We start from the raw sequence: 7,559 nt of genomic DNA, 5'->3' as shown, positions 1-7,559 counted from the left end.
AAATTGTTGATTGTAATAAAAGAAATAGTACGCAGGTTCAAATATAACTAAAAATATAAAAACCTTAACAAAACATACTTTATTTAAATATGTAAACAAAAAATTTATAAAATGATAGAAACGTCTTTTGTTAGAAATGAGTGCATTGTTACCCTGAACAAGATTAGATTGCTTTTCTAAGTATAAAGTTTTGTAACACGCAAAGGTATTACGCAGACTGATAATTTTAGAACTTCGGTCCATGTTTTCTATAAAATCTGTATCATCATATTTATCATGACGTATTATTTAGATTATTATTAAAAATAACAAGAACATATTTTTTTATGAGAACATATTCATTTCGCGTACTCGTGATTAACTGAAAGAAACAGTAGTTTCTCAAGCTTGTTATCTTCCAGACGCTTTCGCCTATCATTTAATAGAATACCTGCTTTTGAAAACAATCGTACTGAAGTAAGGATACTTGTACCTTTGCATACCCCACCATTTAAGAGGATCATCATTTCGTGGCCGCGTTGACTCTTCTTTATACTTAAAAAAAAATTTTTTTTTCCATTTATACTTTTTATTATAAATAATTATAACCTTTGAATTTCCATTAAAGCTCCAGAATTCGTTAGTTACATTACGTTTTCTGGTCGATCTTTTAACTTGGTATATTTTAAACCATATGGATAAACTGTCATAGAGTTTGTATTGCCGTCCTCTGTAGGAGCAATAATACTTTCATCGCTTGATGTTGAAATCATTCCACTCAACTGGCGTTATACGTTTTGGCAGACTTTTTCTTTGGCATCGCTTTGCTCGAATGTAATATCTTTAAACCTAGGACCAAGGAACGTGCATACTGCGTGGGTGTTACTTCTTTTAACTTTACCCAAACGCTCCTTGAGGCTATTTATAAGCTTCTTTAAAGTTGCCCAAGTGGGTTGTGATAATTCGTGCGTTAAGAGAATTTGTTTAGATACTTTTAGTAAACCATCAAAAGAATTATCAAAGATGCTGTTTATATTTTTAACAATAAATAAAAGAAATTAATCGATCGTAGTTGATTTAATTGATAAAATAATTATTCGGGACACGATCTTTTTATAAAAAGAAACTACTTTATTTTATACTAATATTTCGATCAGTTTATTTCGATCTTCCTCAGAGTATAACTAAAATACAAATGCAACCAATCCAAAAATAACAAACTTACAATAAAGGTTTATTACTTACAAATTGTGTTTCTTAGGGAAATAACATAATGAAACGTAAAACATAAAACGTTTATAACAAAATAATTGGAGATTAAAACATTTTAAAAATACAATACAATACACATCAAAAATTAAAACTTCAAGTTGAAAAATAAAACGTGAAATGTGACAACCATATTAAAATAAGCAAATCAGTACTCGTCAATCGAGTTACGTCACAAATAAAATTTATTTTTATCTAGGTCAAAAAGATATGAATAAATGTTGCTCAAATTTTCTGTATCTAACTTGAAATTGACAAGGTTATTTTCCAGGAATAATCTATTGTAATAATTAGATTCCTTGTCCAAAATTATTGTGTTTTCAAAATTAAAAATATGCTTTGAGAGAGCACATGAGGTTTTTTTTTAATTTAACATCAGTTTTGTGTTTATTAACTCTACTTTTTAACCATTGTTTAGTTTGTCCAATGTATTGTTCCGACTCTAAGAATTTTTCAGTTTTATCTTTTAAATTTGAGAAATATATATTTAATTTATTTGTGTAAATATTGATGAATGTCAAATTATGCCGTTTTAAATGTATTCGAAGTAATTCTGTCAATCCGGGGAATATGGAATTTTTTTATATTGTTTTAATTGTGTCGATGTGTTAAAATTTTTACTGATGTTATGTTGTAAATTAGTATAAAATAGTCATTTATTAAGGAATTTTTCTTGGATAACCATTATTTTCAAACATATTTCTCACTTACAATGCTTACTCGTATAACTTGAAAGAACAGCGTATAAGTTTTCTCGTGTTTGGATCGGTTTTGCGAGTGAAATACTAGGAAGGGAAATTGTAAACTTCCTACAGACGAATCACTGGTGACTTTCGTATTAGCTGCGATATAGTAATAGTGAAAAAAATTGTTTGAATAGAAGATTAATTAGTGAAATTAGTGATCCTTTCTTATGTCTACTTTCATACGGGTGAATATTGCATAACAGTATTCCTAGCCATAAACTCGTTGTGTGACAGTTTTTCGTCTTTGTTGTGTGCGTGTCACTTGATAGTGGACTATAAACAAAAAACATTCATTTAGTTCATTCATTGAATGAACTAATTGAGGTGGTTAAGGAGGCGATGTTGAAGAAAGAGAGTGGGCGACAAGGGATTAGACTGGGAAGAAACGAATGGTGGGATAGGGAATGCAAAGAGGCCAAGAGAGAAGCCAGAAGGAAATTGAGACAGTAGCGGAGAGGGGAGGTAGAGATAGATAGATATATATAGGCTAGGAGAAAATACAAAGAAGAATGCAAAAAAAAAAGAAGAGGGAGCTGAATGAAAAGGAGGCTGAGAAGATTAAAGAGTTGAAAGAGGAAAATGAGGTATGGAGATATTTAAAGAGGATGAGGAAGGGAAGAGAGGAAGTCAGCAGAGATATCCAAATGACTGAATGGAGAACCTACTTCATGGGATTGTTGGGAGGGGTGGAAGAGAAAAGACTGGGAGAGGGAGAACGAGGGGTGCAAGGAGGAGAAGAGATAACACTGGAAGAAATGGAGGCAGTGTTGAGGGGACTGAAGAGGGGAGGGGCGCCGGGAGAGGATGAGATCCAGAATGAGGCATGGTTGGAGGCGACGGAGACGGTGATGAAGAAGCTATGGAAAGTAATAAACGACGTATGGATGGGGGGGGAGGTTTCCAGACAGGTGGAGGATGTGGATAATGTGCCCACTGCATAAAAAGGGGAGTAAAAGGGTGGTAAGCAATTATAGAGGGATCACCCTGTTGGACACAACTCTCAAAATTTATGCAAAGATACTGCTGGGGAGGTTGGAAGAGGAAATAGAGAGGGGAGAATTGTTGCTGGATGGGCAGGCGGGATTCAGGAAGGGAAGAGGGGCAATTTGGTGGTCGTGGCTAGAGAGGCGGTGGAGATGAAAGAGATGATGAGGTTCCTGGAAAGATATTTTAAGGCGAAGGGGTTGGAGGTAAACGTCGAAAAAAACAAAGATAATAAAGTTCTGCAAAGGGGGGAGAAGTAAGAAGGAGGAATGGAGGTGACAGGGAAGAGAGATAGAGCAAGTGAAAGAGTACACGTACCTGGGATATGGTTTCGCGGAAAGTAATAAGGTCGGGGCGCACGTGAGGGCGATGGCAAGAACAGCGAACAGTGTGATGGGACAGGTTTGGGGATGGGGAGAAAGAACTTTTGGGAGGGGCATTTGAAAAAGAAAGGTTATGTTTGATGGCTTGGTAAAGAGCACAATGATGAGAGAAGAAGGTTTGCTGGAGGATATACAAACACGATATTGGAGATGGGTAGTAGGGTTGGCAAATTAAGGAGAGGAGGCTGATCTATGGGCAAAGAGACAGGGAAGAATATTATAGAAAAGTGGGATACTCACTAACTGGGATCGAAAACAGAAGAGCGGAAAGAAGTGAAATGTGGAGAGAACTGAGAGATAGGGACATGAATATACAGAGGCAAAAAAGAAGGTCACAGATACGAGAAGGGAGATACAATGAAAGGTATGGGGAGATTGTGACAGAGGAACTGCCAAAATATTTGTTGATGGAGGGGGATGATGAAGGGAAGCTGTGGCAATGAGGAGAGGGGGAATAGGTATTGGGCGGACTATGTGGAGAGGTGGTGTAGGCTTTGTGGAGAGGATTGGGAGACGCTGGAATACATGCTGAGAGGGTGTAGTGAGCTAAGGGGGGAGGCAATGGACAGGAAGCAGATTTTGGGAGAAGGGGGCGAGGGCAAAAGATGGATGAGGGAGGTGATGGGGGCGAGGAAGCGAAGATGTGGAAAGGGGGGAGGAGGGTAGAGGATCTGGAGGTGTATATATGTATATATACAGGGTGATTCACATAAGAGCCGACACAGAGGAGGGACATGTAGAGGACAATAAATTAAGATGATTTAATGTAACTTACTTCTATACTAAGTTGTACACCTGAGGAGTTATAGGCCTTCAAAGTTGGCTCTTAAATTTTTAAAAGGTTCAAATATCTTCGTAATAAATTAAGCTAGAAAAACCAAATTTGGTATACGTTATGAGTGTATCAAGGGTATTAATTGGTAGCAAATTGGACTCAATCGAGGCATTTCATAGGGTTGATTAAGGGCGATGGTACCCTAAATTTTGACAGATCTTTTTAACCTTTTGACGAATTTAATACATTACTACTTCATTTCATGTACAATTTAATTCTAAAACTTTTCTTACTCTTATTATTTTTTAAAAAACATTGTCGTTTTCATAAAAAACTCAAATAACTAAAAACACTTATTTCGTTAATGGTTCTTAAAATCATCGAAAATTCAGTAGTAGGCTGTGAAATTGTACGTCAAACTTGACAAGTAGGTTATAAAACCTTGTTGTCAAATAATACAAAGGCATAGGAGGCTGTATCGTGAAGCAATAAAAAGAAATAAAAAGAATGCTAATATCGACTATATAAAAAATGCTAAAAATTCAAGTTGCTATGTAGAAAGTAATTAATAGCAAGAAATTATCAAATAAATCTTCCATCGATGAAAATGTTAATGCAGATGATTTCAACAGGTTTTTTAGCAACGTTGCTGAGAGTATTATTTCACCCATCTCGATTGATGTGAGAGATGCTAAAACACTCAGCTATGACAATCAACCTGAGGATGCCGCCAGGGTTAAATTTAGGTTTGCGGAAGTGAGTTTTAACCAGTTTTTAAAAAATTCATCGAGTAAAGATGCCTATTCGTTGAACGCTGCATTGGTTGTTGATCTTGTAAATGTTCCTCTATGTAAGTTGATTAATCAGTCCTTTCTGTCTCAAGGTCGCGAGAATTGTGCCTGTGCATAAAAAAGGCCCTACTGACGATGTTGCGAACTATAGGCCCATTTCTATTATACCCATTTTCACAGTTTATTGCACTGTGCCGAATTTGGGTTTATTAGAGGTAAATCGACGTCTGCTGCTGTCAGTAAACTTATGGAATTTGTGTTGCGTTGCTTTGATGATAGGTTATATGCCCAAGTGTCCATTTACGACCTGACAAAGGCATTTGACTGCGTCTCCCACGACCTTCTTCTGCGTAAGCTCTGTCTGCTTCAGTTTGATAATAATAGTGTGAGTTTAATAAAATCCCATCTGGAAGATCGCGTTCAATATCAGTCATCTGGTAGTTTGCCTATTAAGTACGGAGTCCCACAGGGATCGGTTCTGGGCCATATATTATTCATAATATTCATAAACGATCTGTTAACCCTTAGTAATAGTAACAACGAAATTATTCTTTTTGGCGATAACACTAGTGGATTGCAGAAATCTGATAACCTGTGTGATCTAGAGCAACTAGTTGATGAATCCCAAAAAAATATTTTTAACTGGTTTTCTGAGAATCGTCTTAGTGTGAATGAACACAAAACACAGCCCCTAAATTTCTCATTGAAGCCGCAAACTTTAAATGACAATAGTTCTCAGTAAATATCTCGGGATTCACCTTGATGCTAAACTTACATGGGAGGAGCATGTTCTTCATTTGATTAGAAGGTTAAATACCAGTATTTATTTGATTCGTACCTTAGTGAGAATGGTATCGTCGAAGATGGCACTTGCTGCCTATTTTGCACATTTTTATTTTCATATGACGTACGGCATTTTCTGTTGGGGGTATTCTGCTCACGCTTCGCTTCTCTTCCGTACTCAGTGAAGATGTGTAATAGTTCTGGCAGGCATGGGTTTCGCGGAGTGTTGCAGGGCAAAGTTTATTGAATTTGGAATTCTGACTTTTCCTTGTGTGTACATTTTCAATTGTTTACTGTTTATAAAGAATAACTTAAATGGTTACAGCAAAAATCGGGATTATCATTCTTATAATATTCGGAATAAAGGTAATAATAAAGGAATAAAGGACCTTGTTTCAGATTTTACTCGAACGAGAAGGGCTAAATATGGCGCAAATTTTTACAGTTTAAAATTATATAACGCTTTACTAGAACGAGTGAGAAATTTAGAAGCACTGACATTTAAAGTAGTATTAAAAAGGTATTTACTTGATAAGGCCTTTTACAGTGTGGATAAATGTCTAACCAGTGATTTTACTGAATTGATGTGACCATCTCGCCGTTTTCCTTGTCACCCACAAATTTACATTTATTTACTGTTCGTTGTTTAGGTAGTGCATATATTTTGTTATATAAAATTTACATATCTACCAGAATATGTTGTTTTCACATTTCACGTTTTATTTTTCAACTTGAAGTTTTAATTTTTGATGTGTATTGTATTGTGTTTTTAAAATGTTTACATCTCCAATTATTTTGTTATAAACATTTTATGGTTTCATTATGTTATTTTCTTAAGAAACACAATTTTTATAATCTGAGGAAGATCGAAATAAACCGATTGAAATATTAGTATAAAATAAAGTAGTTTCTTGTTATAAAAAGATCGTTTCCCGAATAATTATTTTATCAGTTTATATTTTTCACCTTCTACAGCTTTAGTGACGGATTCAAAGGGTTTTAAAATTTTGTTATTTCTTTCAATGTCTTTCAATCATGCCCAGATATGCGGGGTAGATTGATACCAAGGAGAGCCACTGTTGGTTTAATGTAATCCTTCATTTCCACAAAACGCTCCAATATGTAGAAGATGGCAATACTTTCTGTGGAATATCCATTTCGGCGTTTCTTTAAAAAGTTACGAGTTTTTGCATCGCAATGGAGCTTTTCTTGAAATGTCTCACAATTGCTTTTACGTTGTCAATCTCTTACCGCTTTAAAGATTAAGGGCATTTTTAACTATTAGATTTAACGTATGTGCAAAACAGCTAAAGTGTTCCCAACCAATATTATAGCTTAAAAAAGCTATTATATTAATAGCTTTTTTAATATAAAATGCATTGTCCGAAACGGCTAACACTATTTTATTATCCAGCTGCCATTTTGTTATAATTTGTCTAACAATAAGATTATGTGCCAAATTTTCGGCACTATGCTGATTTTGCATCTTTGCGCATGTCAACAAAATCGACTTCAATTCAAATGAGTTGTTAATGAAATGAATTCTAATGCCTATAAAACTCATTATTGCATGATGTCCAGCAGTATGTTGTCAGACCATAAGTGCTAATTTCTCACACTATTTTTTTTTACTGCTGTCATGCATTTCTCATATTCTGACGCAATTAAAATGTTAGAAATTAGCTGCCTGCTTGGTGATTCGTAGGAAGGATTTAATATGCTTACAAATTCTTTAAGGCCTTTATCCTGTACGATTCTAAATGGTTGATAGTCGCGGTATAATAGTTTTAGTAGTGACACGTCAATTTTTTTTTTCGTAGCTAAAGATAATTTTGGTGCGCCATACGCC

General features: G+C 35.2%; 1 long non-coding RNA gene across 1 annotated transcript; it reads right to left on the bottom strand.

Annotated features, from left to right (window-relative positions):
* Nucleotides 1-56: 56 nt before the first annotated feature.
* Nucleotides 57-1,157, bottom strand: LOC111424590 (uncharacterized). Its single transcript, XR_011641072.1, has 2 exons — nucleotides 589-1,157; nucleotides 57-534 (listed from the first exon to the last, which is right to left on the bottom strand). It is a non-coding gene; the product is annotated as an uncharacterized lncRNA (long non-coding RNA).
* Between the last annotated feature and the right edge of the window lie 6,402 nt (nucleotides 1,158-7,559).

The sequence above is a fragment of the Onthophagus taurus genome, chromosome 1 (assembly GCF_036711975.1).
Source record: "Onthophagus taurus isolate NC chromosome 1, IU_Otau_3.0, whole genome shotgun sequence".
Lineage (NCBI taxonomy): Eukaryota > Metazoa > Arthropoda > Insecta > Coleoptera > Scarabaeidae > Onthophagus > Onthophagus taurus.
The sequence above is the reverse complement of the archived record's forward strand: the minus strand, read 5'-3'. Positions and strand labels throughout refer to the sequence as shown.